The sequence below is a fragment of the Chrysoperla carnea genome, chromosome 1 (genome assembly GCF_905475395.1).
Source record: "Chrysoperla carnea chromosome 1, inChrCarn1.1, whole genome shotgun sequence".
In the NCBI taxonomy this organism is placed as follows: Eukaryota; Metazoa; Arthropoda; class Insecta; order Neuroptera; family Chrysopidae; genus Chrysoperla; species Chrysoperla carnea.
In genome coordinates, this window is record NC_058337.1 from 34,076,460 (window position 1) to 34,097,251 (window position 20,792).

Here is a 20,792-nt window from a genome sequence, read left to right on the forward strand (position 1 = left end):
TTGTGCAGTGCTATATCCTTGGCTAAAAAAATGTTGCAGAAATAATATATAGTGAGTAATTTAATTTCTTTTTATTATTCATAGGCAGTTTTATTACATTTATGATATACAAATTGCATAATGAACAAAATTAATCTTAATATTATTTCTATAGCCTTTTTTTTCTTTAGTGGTCCATTTTTGGATCGTGAGTCTATTTTTCGTCATTAGCCAGTACGATAAGCTTTAAAATGAGGGATAAATTATGGAATTTGATAAAAGAATATGGAAGATATCGCTATGTGACAGAAAAACTGATTATAGTTCAATGATATATAATATAGAAAAACGAATCTACTACATTTATTTAGAATCTCGATTTTTAAACCGATTATCTAAGGTTACCTAAATTATCCAAAAAGCAGATTAATGAGTTTGAAAAAGTCACAAGAAGAATATTATACTTTAATTATTTATGCCTACTTTTCACACTCAACAGTTTATCTATGTTTTTTAATTTATTGAACATATAGTCGGAAGGCTTATGCACATTTTTATATCAACTCAGTAAACTTTTTTATAACTTTTTTAATAAAATGACTCTTTTAATCTATTGTGGAAAATTTAAAAGATGCAACACTTTTTCTTTTTGGATATTTAGTTCCGTTGTACTAATACAGAAGGTACCAATTAAGATTATAGATATACTATAGTGATACCCACCCGCTTCGCTGGAAAAGTAAAGATTGATAAAGATTGCTCCCGCTTATCCCTTTTCTATAACATTCGAAATAATGGTTGGGATTGTTTTACATAGGTAAAATATATTATTTTTTTAAATGTATAATAGTAATTATTCATTGAGTATATCAGAGAAGATGGCCTTGAAATATTTTATATTGACTATTTTTACAGAAATCTGCAATTTATGGTAATTTCAAATGTCAAATTAAATTAAATTTAGATATTTTTTTAAATATATCTTTATAAATTATAGTCATGTGTTATTCTGATATATCAGCTATATTGCAGTACAGTTTCTTTAAAAACTATTCGCTAGTTTAAGCGTGAAAGAGTAGCAAACAAACAAACAAACAAACATGCTTACTTTTGCATTTATAATATACAGAGATTTTTGCAGATAATTTTACATAATTAGTGTTGTGTTTTATTCATTCAAAATTTAATTATTGTAAATTATTAATACATAATCGTAAATATATTTTATTATATTGGACTTTTATAGACACTTTTATTCTTTAAAAAATATCTAATTTAAGTTGTTAGAAACACCTCATTAATTTTTTTAAACAGATTCTTTGATAGTTTTAAAAATAAATTAAATATAATTGTTTACTAATATGTTCATTTGCTTTAAGTCTCCCAAATCTGTTTTTTTTAATATATATTTGGTCTCACTATATCGTTATTTTTTTACAATCTGCCCCTTAGGTTCCGCACTAGCATGTGTATGCAGTAGTTACTATTTTTTTTTTAAAAATAATATAGTTACTATATATGAAGTTTTAAATATGATATAGACATCGTGCTTTGGTGCATTCGTTTATTAGGTGATTTTGTCTTAGAAGTACATATTACGCTTTCTTAGAAATCACAATTTAATGAATACTTAATTTCAATAATGTGATTTTACATAATGTTTATAATATTCAACCGTAAAACGATTTATAATTAACATTTTTCATAATAATATTATAAAATCAAATTTACCTTTAAACATATATTATTTAAAAGTAGTTAATAAAATTAACTGACTAACCAATGTGTATATCTAAGTTAACCATTATCATCGTTATATACCATACAAAAGTATATTATGATTCAACAAAAATTGAAACACTCCTTATATTCTATGTTTCAGTAAAATGATAAAGCTGATAGTTAGTTCTTCTGTGAATCTTCTACCATAATCATACAGGCAGACGAATGAAATTTTGCAAAAAAAAATCTTATTTAAGTATTTTTTATAAATCCGACTACTTCAATTAAGTGGTGTATCAAATTTCAAGACGTGGAGGCTTCATTTTTGTGCCCGTGCCAGTAATATTCTAGTTTAAGTTTTCATTGAAAAACTTTACTCAACAGTAAAATATGCTTTTTTGAAAATGTGCGGCTTTTCATTTTAAAATAGCCTAAACTGTCAGCTGCTTTTATTTTTTCATTGTAGACACTTTATCGAACAACTAGCACAAGATTCAAAATGCGTTAATTTTGGGCCATCTATTACATTCATCTCTGAATAAGAAATATGGGCACAGCTGGAACATGATTTAAAAATGCTAATAATTTTTGTGAAAACAATTATCCTGTTCTTAAATTATATCGATAAATTTAATGAATGGTGGAAAGCCTAGGAAATATAAAACTGTATCATTAATTTATTATTTGAAAAGTTGTTTCAAAAAAACGAACGACTTTGGACCAATTCTAAAAATTGGTCGAATACAGAAGTCATCGATGTCAGAGACAAAAATTGTTATGCATACAATGTGAATAATACAGGGTTTTTGAATAAGATATTATTATTGATGTCAGTGTAATAATCAAATGCATAAAAGTGGCAAAATCTTACTGGACAACTCTGAACATTGTAAATAAATGGCCATAGATTTTCTTTTTTTATAATTAAGGCTTGTATATTGAGTTCACGATATTTCTTATATTTGCAGAAAAAGATTGATGCGTAAGTTTGAGGACCTACCTATCGTTAGAAGAATTTATATTTTGAAAAATGTTTAAGTGGCCATTGGAAGTTTTTTTCAAGTGGTGTAGGGAGTTTATGATAATTTCGAAGCGCCAAGATGAGTAAAATATTGAAATTTCTGTATTTATTGTTAAAAAACATAATGTATTGTTAGAAAATATAAAAATTGCACTCTGTGTCTAGAACTCGAATAGCCTAATTGGTACGGCGCTTGACATGAATCCAAGAAGTCCAGGTTCGAGTCCTAATTCGAGTGTATTTTTTTCAATACTCTTTAATTAAGATTACTAGTCAAGATATTTGCCAATATTTAGTTTACGCTGTATGTACTATATTAAGAATCATCAATTATAATCGAGAGATCATGATGTAAATAAATATCGTATACATGATTAATAATAATGTACTCCTTTACCTCGACGGCTTTATAATAACGATAATGATACATGCTAATATATGAAAGAAACTTTCAAAATTTTATTTATCAACTAATAACACTTTTGTGAATTTCATATAATTATAATGAACATATAAACATTATTCGAATAAACGGATTCTTCAATATTTAAATTAATCTACTTATATACAAAAAGATTAAAAAGAATTCACTCAGAGTTGAACCTTAATTTACGTTAGAACAGCATTTTAGAATATGATTGTACAGCATTAATAAGTGCCTATTATAATATTCACGATTTTATGAATGAATTTCCATTAAAATTGTATATAAGATATTATATTAAGTTCCTATTGTAATAATTAAGTACTGAAGCTATGAAGAATGTCTGTCTTTAACTAAGTCTACCATTAATATTTATTTATGACCATATTTAGAATAGATGATAATAATAATAATATTACAGTTACTTTATATATTTTTCAAATTAGCAAAGCTCATTTTGCTAACTAACTTTAATTGTGTATTTTAAATTTTTTTTGTCTTATTTGTTAATTAATAGCACGGCACGGTAATGCTTGCCGTATGTCGTACAAACATGATAGCTCATTTTCTAGAAATTAAATTGTTTTTAAAGGAAGATGGCTTTAAAAAAAAAGTAAATTCTTCCGCAGATGTTTCATGAGGCACGCTATTGATTTACAGTCATGGTTTTAGAAGTTATATCCTATTAAAAATTAGTAGTATTATCTTTTAATTCTAGGTAAAAAGTCTAGTAGGTATTGAAATAGCTAATAAGTCAAACATAAATTAAACTATTTATGCTTAATTCTTAATTAATACTTAATGAATGCTTTCGAATCGTAAGTAATGAAAAACTATTTTCTTCCGAATTACTTTTTTAACCGCCTTCAAACAAAAAAGAAGGAGTTTCTCAATTCGACTGTATTTTTTTAAAATATTTGTTACCTAAGAACTTTCGGCTGGGTGTGGGATAAAATCAGGTACCGAAAATTGAGATCTACGAAAAATTTTTTTAATAAAAGTTGTTCGAAAAGAATAAGACTCTCCTATCAAAAATATGATGTTCTATTAAAATAAAACGAAATTGACACCTGTTTGGTCATGAAAACGTCCACTTATAAAAAAAACTGAATACTCTAAATGAGTCGATACGTGTTTTTGAGTTTTTTTATTCTTTCGTTTTCGAGATATAAGAATGGAAACTTTTTTTAAATCACGTGTATAAATCAGTTTGAATCATATTTTAGCAAAACTGTTTATCTAACGCTTCATCAGTGTGTGTGAGACCTAAAAGACTGATTTTCTAAGAAAACTGTGTTAGACAGAGTCTTGCAGGAGGAAGAAAAAAAATTCAAATCCGGTCTTTGTTTTCAATATATAGATTCTGACTACAATTTATTATGTTTTACATCTCTTGTCAATAGGTTTTGGAAAACATGACCAGGTGTTTATTATTGGTCTGGCTAGTTTAAAGCAATAATATGTTAGTTTTCTGGGATCGAGTTTTCTTTCTTGTTTTGTTTAATCGCTAACTCAATATACAGATAACACATTTCAGTAATTAATCACAATTCAGTAAAGTAATTAAAGTCTTTGAACATATATACCTAAATTTAAGTAGTATAATTTTTGGTGAAATTTTCTATTTTATGATTTTTTTTCTTAAAAAATTTAATTAGGTTTAAAATAAAAGAAAAAAATTTTATAAATATGAATCTGACGTCTACACATTTTGATTGGTAGCTACAAATTTTGTTATTGTTGTTTATTAATTTCTAAGAACTCAACATGCATGCAATATTTAAATTTAATATTAATTAAAAAAATAAAAAACAAATTACTAATTACAAATATTGAAATTATTATTATTATCTTTAATTTTTTTTTTTGTATATATATTTTAATCTTTGAGTTACAGATCGTGAGCTCATAATAAAGTAGATTACTGATAAAGGTTTGTTTGGTAATACCTAAAGGAAAATGGGTTTTTATTTTCGATTTTTGGTAATAGGGAATATTCATGAAATTTAAATTTAGTTCAAATATTTTTCTTCCATAACTTTAATGACTGGACATTTCAACTAAACCATTATTTTAGTAATTAATATATTTTTAATTACTAAAAATTAATTAATAAAAGTACAAAGTCAGTGAGGGCATTTAAAAATTTCTAAAACAGAAATTCAAATTTTTATACGGACGTGACATCATAGTACGGGCTTGTCAAATTTGTTGACATACTGTATGATATTAATTACTTACATTTTATATGGTATTTCATTAAAATATACTATTCTACGGCTTTTTATTAGAAAACTTAATAATAACGAGTGTAAATTCTGTGTTGTAAATTCATTTTTTTAAAGTGTAAATTATACATTGTCACCAATTGACAGATCACGTACTTATACGTCATCAACAGAGAGCGCCAAAAAACTGCGTCAAAATATCTCAAAATTATAATGTATTTTAAATATTTTTTTACACTTAAATACAGCATTTTTAAGCAGTATTTATATTTTTACTTTGTTATAACGGTGTAAATATTCAATATTTCACTCTATTTTGCAATCCTTTCTGCATTGGCACTTTTTATTCACGTATTGTGACGTCTACAACTTTTTTTTTTACATATACGACAGACAAAAATCCCGATGAAAAATTCGATTTCCATAAATTTGGCACAATTAAAAACACATTATCCTTACTTTAAAACTAACTCTTATCAATTCTCCTAGTGCCAGATAAAAAGAATCATAGAAATTTCACTCAGCATGGGCTCACGGTCTACTATTATAATATTTAATTTAGTAGTTGTATATATTGTGAAAAATCAAGTTCTGCTTTATTATTTTTTTTATTTTAGTTTAATTTTTTTTTTGTAATTAACTATAAAATAATTGATATTAAAATATTATTTAAAAAAATAGATTCTTAATTTTTTAATTTAATTAAAAATAATTAGAATTTATATAGCAATCAATGTTTTATAGGTGTAGATATATAAATGTATGTATTATGATTGACAATTAATTATGAATTTGCGTGATATAGTGTCCCCAATTTTATATTCAAGAATGTTTAACGTGTAATATTTTATTATAAAATTATGCTTAATAGTGTAATCTCAAAGAATGTTAATTCTTTATAGATTGGTCTTAATTAGTTTAATCTAAATACTAGATTTCTATTATTTTGAATATTAGAAATCCGAATTGTGCCTATTAAAGTATATAAGTGATTCCAGTAATAACGGAAGAACTTTATCAGATGTTAGATAACGTTAAAATAATAATAATTTCTCAATACACTTATAGCAGAGAAAGCGGCCTTTTTTTGGATTTAAAGCAAAATTTTGCAAAAAAAAAAAAAAAAAAATTATGAATATAGTCAAAAACCTGTTTAGACAAATTGGAAATTTGACAGTATGATCCAAGGATTCTTAAAGAAAAACTAACTTAAACAAAACCTTTTTGATTATAATTATTGTTAAATTATTTAAAACTTTATATCGATTACCAAGTCGATGGTATAGATTTTGGCGATCTATACCTTCTTTTTATGCAGAAATCTACCACATTTTCATAAGTTTCATATACAAAAACTCATATAATACAAAAAAATATTTACTTTTACTTAGTTGAAAGTCTGTCCTTCGAATACTCAAGGCAACTTTTTTTTTTCATTTTAATTTGTAAAAAAAAAAATGATAAACCTAAATACCAAGAACTTGAACTTTAGAATTAAATCATTTTTATTACAAATTCGATAATAATAGTTTTTTATTTATAGCAGAAAATGGCATTCCTTTATAGAAATTAGTTTTCCCAGTCTTTAAACATTTAAAACAAATGAATTTTTTGATTTGTTAATAGAGGAACTCAAAATACTTATAATTTCATTTCCAAAAGAAGATTTTTTTTCCGATATGGAAATTATTGTAAGATTCAAAAAATTCTTCTCTCTAATTTTTTAAAAATTAACCGAAATCTTAAACTTATTGTCATTTATATTTAAAGCTTAATCTTTAAAACAGTTAAGCTTTGAGGAATTTTACAGGAATTTTCTATCTAATTGTGAAAATTAATCGTTAGTTAAATCGAAAAAAAAACTTTAAAAACATTTACCTCCAGCATAATATTTGACATTTCCACATAATATGAAAATGACGACGCAATTTTTGCAAAATTTCTTATAAATAACGTAATATTAACACCCATAAACTATACACCACACACAAAACACAAATCTTCCCGATAAAAGCCGCAAAAAATTTTTCACACTCAATAAAACACTAAAAAATTCTGATCACATTTTGAAAAATTTTGAAATTTTAAAGAAAACCAAAATCACAAATTTACAAAAAAAAAATATGTATATAATTAAAATAAAAAAAAACTGTCCACTCCAAACTCAAATCACGCATGAACCAGAAAAAAGAAACAAAAACATAAAAAAATTTAGCAACAAGCAGTTAACGGTAAAATCGTACTCAGATTTTTCATTGAGAAGAGAAGCCAAGATTGTAACACGTGAAGTTTACTGAATACACTAAATCTATAATACTCTGACAGTTATTATATCAAACATACACATATACATATGATCGGCGTCGCCTCAAGCACTGCCCCCTTCTAATATACATGCCATGTAGATTATAGACAGACACATACAGTGGCCAAACCTCCTTAAAATAAATATACATATACACACTTTATTTATGTAGAAGAAGAATAACAACAACTTCCGTACTTAATTTATTAAGACGCGTCTCTCCAATCGTCGTCGATCGTAAGTAAGTCCACACAGTCACACACACATACACCATTGATCGTATGTGTTTTACAACTAAGCTCCTTGAAGAAGGTGAGATAAGGTGTTTCAAATATAAAACACTTACTTATTGTAAAAGAGACACTCGCTTATAACACGATAACCAGTCTATTAAAAAGTATTGTTTTTTTTTATTATAAAATAATGCAAGTTTAAATAAAACTTTCGTATGAATTTGTTTATTGAATTTATTATTTATTTAAATGCCCCACTTATTTATGCCGGAGGAAAAATTTTGTGTTTTTATTATGTGTATTACATTTTAATCAATTATTGTATTTAGAAAATTACAATGGATTCGTTGAACACGTTTTATTACACATTTTTCAGTCTTTAATTCTTTGCACCGTGCGTGAGTCTTGTCCCCCACCCAAAAAAGGGGTGGGGGGGTACAGAATTGAGTCAGTTTGATAATAAATTCGAGATCAGCAACTTTTAAAATCCTCTTGCATGCCTTAAAAAGACTCTAATTTCCAAAAAAATGATATTATTTATTTAGGGGTTTACTTATGTGGGCTAAAAGAGGAAGGAGGTAATAAATTAAACATTTTGAATAAAAATTCGAGATAAGCGACCCCAAAAACCCCCTTACATGTCACTAAAAGTCTTAATTTGAAAAAACAAACGGTCTTTTTCATTTTGAAAGTCTTCAAAATGCAAAAAACTGCAAGTCAATACACCCAACAAAAAATTTTTTCTTAGGATTCAATAAATTCTTGGTTTTAAGTACGTAGGTTTAAAATATTTAAAAATGATTAATATGGAAATGTATACCTTTTACTTTTTCCGGCACTTCCACATTATCACCAGCATTCTGTGCATCGAAGAAAAGTTCCAAAAAAAAGTTGATCTTTTTGATGAAAGAATAAATTTTGGCCACTGTTTTATTCAGTAAAGCTCCTCATATTTTACCTGATTGTTGATAAATTGAATCTATACATGGTATAAAAGAAAGTCACTCTCCGTTTATACGCTTACTCCTTCAAAACCACGTAACGGATTTTGAAACGGGTTTTACAATCATGTAGTTTTTTTTTTCGGAAGATTTTTATGTGTATCATATAAAAAAAAAACAAAAAACGTTTAATTAACTTATATAGATGTTTCAGAACTAAGGCGCCAAAAAATTTTCCTCAATCATTTCGCAATTTTTTTAAATCTAAAATTTTTTTAAATCTGGTTCACCATAAACAAAACTGAAATAACAGAGGACCTAAAGGTTTTTATATATTCGAGTGCAGACATTTTTCCTCCAAAAAAAGGGAAATTAACGGTCAATACAAAAAAAGCTAACACATCCCGAGAAGAGTAGTTTTTCATGTACTGTAGAGTCAAGAGTTAGAAATATCTTTGAACTAATTGTACAATGAAAATAAAAACTTAATACTAAAAAAATCACATAATCTTTATAATGAAATCCGTTAGAAGTGCTTTAATTTAATTGGTTAAAAGTAAAAAAGTCTTACAACTTAAACACCTTACTACTTAGAATATACATTATAATTAATTAAAATCGTGGTAAAACATTTTGTGGTTTATACATAAAATGATTAATTATTTTTAACAATAATTATACGTTTTTTCCAAATTAATCATCATTGTATTATTATTGCTGCTCGAACCACACAAATATTATGAATAAACATAATGTACACACAACAATTTGAAATAATTTTAATATTTTATGAATTAAAATGGAAAAAAAAGTTAAATAATTAATGTAAATTGTACTCTGTGTAGATTGTATCGCAAGTGTGTGTACGCCAATAGGTGAATAAAAATTCATTGAGCGTGAAAGCGTTTCTTGTATGTATTTTAGATTATGATGTCTTTACTTTTTTTTTATTTCTTCACTATCGTATATGTGTTAAACATGTGTGAGATTTTGTGATGTATTTAACAAGTGAATATATGAATAATGTAAACCAGGCATGGGCAATTGTGACTTAGAGAAGTCCCTCGGACTCCTCACTTAAATTACGAGTAAGACAGTGATAACATAACCAGCCACAACCTAAAATACGAGTATAAGACAGAGATTACATTCTTTTTCTACCTGTCTCATTACTATAAGAGAAACTGAGATAGGTAGAAGATTCGTATACCCGTCTCGCTTCCTCATATATGAGCAATCCGGACTTGGAAAAAGAGACACACAATAGAGTTTATGACACACAATAGAGTTTATGACACACAATAAAGTTATAACAATGGTGACTTCGATTTAAAATAGCTCGCCCATGTCTGGTGTAAACAATCAATTATATTATAGTAATAAAATCAATCCCCATCCCTATGTATTATAAATGTGAAAGTAATGATGTTTGTTTGTTTGTTTGTTTGTTACGCTTTCACGCATAAACTAATGATTGGTTCTGAAGAATAATGTAGCTCATACATGAAAATAACACATGAGCTATAATTTATAAAGATATATTTAAAAAAAATTAAATTTAATCTGACACTTTACTGCTACATCTATGGTTATCATTTAGAACCATAAATTAAAAATTTCGGTAAAAATTAAAAAAATTATGACTATTTTACACTTGAAAACTGCATATATATAATAGCTGTGTAAAACAATCTCTTCGAGTGTTATGGAAGCGGGATAAGTGAGATTAAGAGAGGTGGAGGCTAAAAAGCGGTGGTTTTTCAGCTGTCGTTGCTCATTTATTTATCGTACAGGAGGGCTTAATTAATTTTTTAAATTAACTCCTTTAAACAAAATACTAAAAAAATTATTTATAAGTCAAAGTTTAAGTATTTTTTATTCGGTCTGGAAAATGAATTTTAATTCATTTTCGTAGGTTTTAGTTTAGGAAACTTTTTTTCAACACTAGTTAAAATAGTATATTTGTACTGAATAAAAACTCTCTGCTTTAATGTTTAAAATAACAAATTAAAATTACAAAAATATTTATTGGGAAAAAACTTATAAACCTCTTAAATCAGTAAGATACTTTTGGCTCAGCCTGTATTTTTAAAGTAATCGATCTTAATTTTAGAATAGAAAAACTTTATTTAAAAATATTTTTAAAAGTTTTTGATGAACGTTATTCTTGCGAATTATAGAATTCTTCACATGAAATAATACCATATTACGAAAGTCGCATGAAGTATTAAATAAATAACAACATTATACACTATTTAAACATACAATATCTAAAATATCTAAATATTTTTATGTATATAATTTATTTTAATTATTTAATTGTAGGTTTAATTAAATGGTTATGCCAATTTAATTTTTAATAATTTTTAAGATTTTTTTTTTTGTATTTAAAAAATTGAGAAATTATTAATTTTTGAAAATCGAAATTATAGTGTTATATTTTTCAATAAAATTTATAATATAAACAAATTAATTAGTATGATTTCGAATTAATTAAAATTTTTTTCAATTAAAATGATTATAAAATTTAAAAATATTTATTCATTAGAAAGCTTTATTTCCATAGTTAAGACCTGAGCCAATTGAAAAATTATTATGTACATTTTATGTGACATAAAATTTACATTGTATATATGTTATGTCGAGAAAAATTGTCATAAATAATAAATAAAATACAATTAATAAATTTTCCAGTTGTAAAATATGAAAAACGGTTACATAAAATTGTACATTTTGATTAAAAAAAACTATTATTGTAATTTTTAAGTGATTTATTAAAATCTAAAAAAAAAAATATTATATATAAATTTATAAAAAACTATTTTTTTTTATTCTTATATAATTATAATTAATTTATTAATTAATTATAAATATTTAATTTAAATCAAGTTATTTTCAAGTTTAAAATCATATACAGGTGATTTATTTTAATCAATCACTGAAATTAACTGATAGAAAATATTTATTTTTAAAATTAATCTGAAAAGGCTTTTCTGCGAAATGTATGCTTACTTCTTAGTAAATTTTTTCATAAATAATAAAGCCTCGCGGAGATTTATATAGGGTTTGTTATTCAGAGACTTACTAAGATGTAAGAATTTTCCGCCAGGAAAACTGATTTTGAGAAATGCATCACATAGGTATTTGGTAACAATCTAGCTAAGAAATCAACCTATTTATTTTATAGTGATTTTAATATGAAAAATTCATTTAGTGGTCATTAAATTCTGAAAAAAATAAACAATTTATAAAATATAGTTGACTTCAAATAAATTTGACATAATAGATAAAATAGAATAAATAGGTTATGTCTTAAAATTAAAATTAATTTAAAAATTAAAATTCGAATTTTTGCTTTTTCGCTTGTATCTTTTTATTGGAAATTTAGAAAGGCATAATTGTCTCAGATAAAAGAAACTAGATTAAATTTCTTTTTAAATGCTGCAAAATTTTGGTTAAAAATTAACCGAGATATAGCCATTTCAACCTGGCGTTTTTTGCGTATTTCATCCCGCGTTCGCATTTTATTGTAAAAATGATTATTATACTCAATAAAAAAAGGTATTTTTCGTGTAATATTTAAGAATATATGATAATGATTTAAAAAAATATCGCTTTTCCTGTCTTTACAAAATCAAAGACTTTAATAATATTTTATATAAAGCTGCTCTTTTAATAATGCGCCAGTGTATTATATGTATTAGTTGCCCATATTCATTTAGACTCTCGAAAGCAGACAACACATTTTCTCTGCAGGGCTCTCTTAAACAAATTTTAAAAGGCTTAAAAATAAAAATAACTGTTTAATACGTGTCAAATAATTAGTTTTAAATTCCACATTTATAATAAATATTTAATATAAATTTTCTAAAAATATTCTTTAATAATATTTGTCCTTCGTGATGTATCTACCTATCGATCACCAACCATTAAGTATGAATCAATCAAATTACTTTTACAAGAATGCATTATTATTTTATGATTTGTTTTACAGTGGCGTCGTCACTTTACTCATATAATAAATAAAAATAAACTTTAAAGGAAACCTTGATAATGGACTTGTTAAATATATGTGTAAAAGTGAATAAAATATCAGAAGAAAAAAAAACTTGTATGACATTCATATGGACATATTATATAATATTTATTTTTCTTATATATTAACTACATTCAATTAAAAATTGAAAGGAAAATGTAAATTGAAAAAAAATACATTGTACCTATTTGCAATTCTATTTAATATACAAAATCTATTCAAAATTGTAATGTGATTTATTTACTATGACACTAATGCCATAAATTAAACTAAACTGATGAAGTTTATAATTTTTTCTAGGAGACATATTACTGCGTCCATTTTCCCAAAAAACAAGTGAAACAAGCAATTGAATGAGTTAATTGTTGAAATGCCAATTACAGACAGTGTTGATGACGCAATCGTTTGTTTTTTGACGTCACGTAGGTAAAGAAAGATATCCACTCTTACATAGCTACACACACATAACTGATATTCCCATATTGATACATAATATAAAATTTGCACCTAATTAGCGCCCTCGTGGGTAAACAGTGATGTTTACAAAAAAATGTTTCAAACAAAAGTTGTTTATTTTTTTACAAGAAATATTTTTTACAAAACTTTTGTTCTATCTCTAATGATTTACGAATAACAGACCTAATTGATCTTGCTCATTTACGAACTCGATCTCACTTTTTACGTCCAAAGCACGCTATGAAAATTTCAGCTTGATATATCTTTTTGTTTTTGAGTTATTGTGCTTACGGACAGACAGACGGATGGACAACCAGAAATGGACTAATTAGGTGATTCTATGAACACCCATAAAAAAAATTTTTTTTTAGCATCAATATTTGTAAGCGTTACAAACTTGGGACTAAACTTAATATACTATGATATATTTCATATGTACATGGAATAAAAATCCAGAATTTGTTCAATATCAAACAATCGAGTATTCAGTACCCTGACTTTTAATTCAGCTGAGCCAATTGAGCAGTTACACTCAAAGTGTGTTACACTGAGACACACTGTATGTGTAGTCAATGTGTGGAAGTGGCCCTACTATTAAATAGTGGAAAATACATAAAAGCGATTCACGTGTAGGTAAATGTTTGGAACGCAAGTGTGTTGAAATTTCATAAATTACCAAATAAATCTTATAAATGAATGATTTTTTTATTTGCATATTAAAATCAACTTTAATATATATTACGCTCCTGGAATTAATTTTATCATATAAACTTGTATAGTTAATTAATCAAGGTTTCATAAAAAGTAAACTTATTTACTATCAAATATCAAAACAAGGTGAAGATATCGATATAGATAGGGAAAGGTGTAGTGCCTAGTATCAAAATTTATGTGTTTATAGTACTGTTATTTCTGTACAGTATTTTTTCTTGAAAATTTAAATATTAAAAAACGTGTGAACCCTAATACATGATGTATGAACATGGTAGGTATATCATCGTATTGTACCACGGTTCACATACTCATGTACCTAGAATCATCCCCACTGATTGTATCTGAGGATTATCTCTTCAAAATTCAAAAAATCATTTTTTTTCGAAAATAAAAATTTATTTTTGTTTATTCGCATACAAAACCTCATTAACAACCAGTCTGCAGACTTTTCTGCATTCTCATAATATACTATAATTTCAAAACAAATACTATTCAGTGAATAGCAAGATATTTGTATAGAAACTACAGAATGATTCAAGGTAAGTACATGTGACTCTAGGTACTACATCTTACCCTAGATACTACAATATGATTTATTATCGTGTCAATTTATCTTAATATTAATTAAGAGATATATAGATACCTACTAACTAACTAATTTAAATTTATAGATATTTACTTAAGTAACATGCAAACTGTATTTCAATTAAAAAATTTTATGTTCTAATCAAATCGCTTCAGATATTAATCAAAATTTATTGATTAACCTTTTGATTAAGAGAGTCGGCTAATTTTGTAAGCTTGCCCAACACACACTGTCAGACACGAATTTTCAGTAAGGCAAAAGAGGTATGCACCTTCAATCGCGCAATCGCAGATTTTAACCGCGGAGTTTGACATTTGACCGTCGATTTAACCGTTTGCCTACTGACTGGGAGTTTGCGGGTTCGAATCCAGGCAGTGCCAGTATGATAAATTATAATTAACTGAGTGGTAAACTGTCGCTGCTTGGATGAGAACGAAGTAACAGACTCTACCCGCACATCATAAATTTAATTGTATAATAGGATATAGTTTAAAATAAGTAAATATAAAAAATAATGATGTGTGTGGCTTCTGTTATAGATGGATGAAACCCTATTATTATTATTATTAAAACTCAGCGTTACAATGATTTTGTCCATTATTGTAGGTCAGTATACCACGTAGGTATTCTGAATTTAAAAAAAAAAGTAGTAGAAGCTATTTGCTCGCCTCTCAGACAAGAAGGTGGGGTACCTACATAAGAAAATTAGGGCTATATGGTTACAGAGTTTTCAACGCTCCTTTACAAACCTCTTACAATAATTTTTTCTATAGTAAGCTGCAAAGATAACATATTGGAGACAGCGTACCCAAGTAAAATCGGTGCAAAATAGACTGAGGTGTAAAGCATGATACATTATGATCTTGTACCATTGATCAAATATTAAATATAGTTTAAACTTTACTTGTTTAATATTTCAATTCTAAAAAACATACGCTAGGAATGTGTGGGAAAGATGGGGCTATAAACAGATATGACTATTTTCCCACAGACCATCAAAGTAAATTGTGATCCAATGTAACAGTTTCTAATATCGTTTTGCTGTTACAAAATTAATGATACCGCGAGACTCTTCAACGATAATTAAGCATATTTCCTATAAATTTTGCCACGACTAAGTCAAGACATATTTTTCATCAAAATAAAGAAAGCAACAATACCGATATTGCACATTAACAACATACATAAAAAAAATTCATCAAATTAACATGCACAAAAAAATAAATACAAATTTAAAAATTATATAAAAAATAAAACAATATTATTAAAAAAAAAAAATTGATTGTAAAAATATTGTATATTTAATAAAATAATAATGGAAAAAAAAATACATACATACCATATACAAACAAGGAGAAAATATTATTATTAATAAAAGATAGATATATGATAAAGTAGCCTGACGGCATTCCATTGTTGCCCAGGGCCAGCCCGATAGCTATATAATATTGTATAAGAGAGAGAACCCACCTAGAGGGCCCCCTTATTGTATGTATGTATGTGCAACATATATATTGTAATAATAAGACTCTCAATATACATTTATTTTTTATACTGGATATTTAAAAAGTATCGAACTGCATCGATTTTTGTCACTTACGTAAGGAAAACTTGAAATTAGTAAGTAGTTTCTTATGCAATACTAACAAGCTGTTTATATGAGTGCAATGCTCAAGGTATTCGTTGTGTTCGTAGTTATGGTAGGTACAATAAAAACGATGCCAGCGCTTCCAGTGAAAAATTTTGGCGTTAAAGGAGGCTGTTATGACTAATTTGCAATTCTTTACATATTAATGTTATAGAAAATGTCAAATTAAAAATATTGAAAAACACTAATTAATTAAACTTAATGCATTAAAAATTGTGAAAATAAGAAATTAAATTGCACAAAAATTATTTTTCAGATGTAAATTATCACAATTATTTATTTAAATTTGTGAGACAATAATATTAAATTTTCAATGTAAGTCATAAATGCAATCCATACCATTATATATGCATCCATACAATTCTATAATTAAAGTAGTGTATCATTATCATGGAAACGCCTCCAATAAAACTCACACACGGTGCGAATACACGATCAATGATCAGATGGTAAATTGTACATAATAAAATTTATTTTCTACAACTATGTTAATGGTAAAAATTTCAAATTATTTTTTTAACATCTCAGTTTCTTCTTGAGATATCGCCCACGTACAAACATAAGGTCTATTGATACCAATCTAAAAGTAGTAAAAGTAGTATTAATATATTTTAGTCTAGTCGATATGTTCAAATTGCTGAAATATAGAAATAATGGCCGTAAAAATGCATGTGATAGCTTGATATTCGAATGATATCTAAAAATATGTGCCAGAGGCGATTTTCACATAAATACATAAAAGATTGCAAAAATTTTACATAACTCTTAAAGATTAAAAAAAGGTATTGTGTTTTTCCCCAATATCTCAAGAAATTTTTTAAAAAAAATTCTTAAAGAGGAGAAAATTTCCAAAAAAAAACTCCCACTCTCGAAAGTCTATCTCCATTATTTATAAACTTACCGGACTTTGACTCACTCAGAGAATTAATTTTTATTTTTTTATACCATTTTAAAGACGTTGAAAGGGGTGGATTAAAAAAAAATTAAGGTTAAGTGTAATCAGGGAAAATTTTACGACGGTCAGCTATTCGAATAAGCTAGATTTCACAAAAATCCTGTGAAAAAATGATCTTCAGATCAACATCTAAATACATTTTCTTAAACACTAACAAGCTTTTTCCAAAATCAATCGATGGTGAATACTTTTTAAAAACCCTGTATACGTTCTTAAATACACAAGAGTCATATGTAAGATACACACAAGAGATGCTGGATACTCGGATAGAAGTATTTGTGAATGTGTTGTGTCGCCAACAACACACATACAAAAATGTTACCTATAAAAATATATAGGTAGAAGAGATACCGAGGTATAGTAGTAGCATATCATATAGGAGTACTTGTTGTGATTCATTTGACCGCATATGTATAGTACATCATACCGATAATTATATAGTAACGTTGGGTATATTTCAATTTACAAAATTTTGTGCGATGCATATATGGTTTGCTACACAACGGTTGTCTTCGGACAAAACAGTGATATAGAGCATAAAATTCTAAGTAGATAACTCTTTAAAAGGTTTTCAATTTAGATTGAGATTCGTTAATTTAATGTAATAGTTTTAAATTTTGAAAATTTCTCGATTAAAATTATTCAAATTAAAAATTATATAATAAAATATAGTTTTATGTCAACATCGTTTTAAGTTCAATGTTCTAAAATACAAAATTTTAACTAATTTTTTTATTTTTTAACACTGAATTAGTTTAAAGATAAATTGAACTAATTTATTTTCTACAGCTTTACTTCTCATTATAAAATTTAATTTTACTACCAAGAATAAAGGAATTAAAACCTGTTGTTTTCTCGTGTTATCAAAAAAATAAATAAAATTTGTATTTATTAAAATCTTTTAAGCGTCATAAATAAATTTTTACATGTATAATTGTCTTGTCAATTTATTCTAATTTACACCTTCCTTCCTGCCTTCGTTGACTTAGAATGTCACAAATGTATACGATAAATTTTTACTTTCTAGTTGATAAAACAGAAGTTTGAATATAAAAATGATAAATATCTATTTTATACGTTAGTCCAAAAAAAACTGCTTTTTAACACGCGTTTACTAGTTATACCTATTTATTACTTAACTTTTTACTTTTGTAAATAAATTTTATAATTTACTTTTTATCCATTTCTAATTATTCTATCGATATAAAAAAATGTATCAATTCTAACTAATATTATAAATGTGAATGTAAGTTCATTTGCTGGTTTGTTTGTTTGTTTGTTTGCTTGCAATTTCGCTTGTACATTGTGGAAATAGGGTACTTTTCACTCAGACAAAAAGCACGGTTACGGATGTGAATATAACTTTTAATATTCTATATTTTGAAGGAGAGCTAAGTGAGGACAAAGCACTTCATGGCCATAATGCGGTAGTCTTTGTTTTTAAAGTTGAAATGGCCCAGAAAAACGGGCGGGTCTAAAAAACAAATAGATAGAATAATATTTTTCTCATTTAAATGAAGATATTCAGCTTGTAATAATCGTTTATTTTCGTTTATGAAGGGAAGAGGGACTATTAAAAAAAATAAATTGAATTTGAGTTGTCGACTGTACTTAATACACTATTGTTTAACTCACATCTTACTACATTAGTACATTAGATTAACACATGCTTTTCACGAATTAAGTAATTAAGTTAACATTTAGTTAATTACTTAATTACTTAGAGTGCAAACGAAATATAATAAACATTATAACAAGTTTTTTTTTTTGTAACATATTTCTATGCTGCAAGATCTGGCTACGTATTTGAGAGTGAATTTTTGATTTTTCTTGTCTAATTTAAATTATAGATGCGTGTTATAGCACAGTACATGAATTTCTGAGGACAAATTAAAATTGCATTCTTTGATTATAAAACGAAACTATCTTAAAATTATAGAAATACAAAAATGATTTTAACACTTTTTCGTGACATTCCCAGTTCTTGTACATTTAATAAAACAAATGCAAATTTCCAGAAAGAACACATTCCGATTTCATTATTGTTTTATTTTTTGATAAACAAAATCCTTTCAAAAAACCTTGATATTTTATTAAAAATTGAAATAGATAATATTCCATTTATTTATTTTTTTTTTAAAGTTTATTGCTTAATATGAAAAAAAAAAAAGGAAAATTGAAACTTTACGAGGTAAAAATTCCTTAAAAGTTATTACTATTCATTATTTTAAAATTTAAATATATAAAATCTAGAGACGGAAATAATCAAGAATTGGCCTTTAATCGATTCCTTTATAAAATGTCTGTATTTGAACTTTGAATAATAACAATAATTTTGAATAGGACGATGAAATTAAAAAAGGTTATAAAAACGAGCAACAAATTTTTCACCTAAACTACATTTAAAATAAATTAATATTATATAGGTACAACCAACAGGATATATTATTCTTGCTCAATTAAGTTACCTGCAAAATAATAATTATTACAAAACAGGTTCAGGGTAACGATATACCCTGTGTAAATTTACTATAAATTATTATACCCTGCATTTATAGAATTTGCGTCGGGAGTGTACTAAATTTAGTCTTGTGTTCTGAATGCTAAAAAATATTGATTATGCAAAATTTTGGTAAAAATGTTTAAAAAATCATCCATTTTTTCAACTCCACCAATCAATCTCTTTGTTTGGTCATTATAGAAGAAAATTTTAAGAACAATGTGGTATCCCACTTAGTATAAGTAGGATATTTCAATAATTAACTCTGTTAGCTGTTATTTCTCCTTTTTTTTTCTAAAAATTTAAGAAAACTGTTAATCGTAAGATAATTTTGTTGGTAAAACTTCTTGGTTGTTTTAGAAAACAATAACCAGTTTAATCTAAAGTTTAGTCTCATCGAAGTTATGAAAAATTACGTCATTAATAATAAGGAAGGATTATTTTCTGGACATAAAAAATCGATAATCAATATCTTATCAAATAATTTTAATTATTGACAAACTTGTATTGACAATTGGTATACACAAGGTATAAATGAGTAACTCCCGCAACAGTTAGATATTTACTTTAAAAACCGTGATAGTATTATTAAAACACAGACCAGTAGTTTTAGTAACTTTATAACAACAAAAAAACAAACTATAACCTCTGTTACTATACTTGATATAAATATAATATATATATATATATATATATATATATATATATATATATATATTTGTATTCAGAACTTGGGGCAAGTCACGAGTAGCTCCAGGATATAAACACGTGGGTCCCTCTAACGCATACACATAGCGTAATAGCCAGTAGCTTTTAAAATAATAAATTCATTATAAAAAGTATTTTACTATTTAAAATGTTTTTATTATAAAAGTTTTTCAATAAAAATTTCGAGTAACTTTTCTTAATTTGCGAATAACTCAATGTGCTTAAAAATAATAATTACTATTTTTCATATTTTGCGCTTAAAATTTTATTCAATAAGTGTATTAATTTTGACAATAGTATTATGGATTACTGATTGAAAAACAAAACTGTTAAAAT

General features: G+C 26.0%; 1 protein-coding gene across 1 annotated transcript in view; it reads right to left on the reverse strand.

The window, feature by feature from the left end:
• The window catches only part of LOC123300700 (transcription factor AP-2-epsilon), a 68,141-nt gene that overhangs the window by 36,962 nt on the left and 10,387 nt on the right, over window positions 1–20,792 (reverse strand). The window lies entirely within an intron of this gene.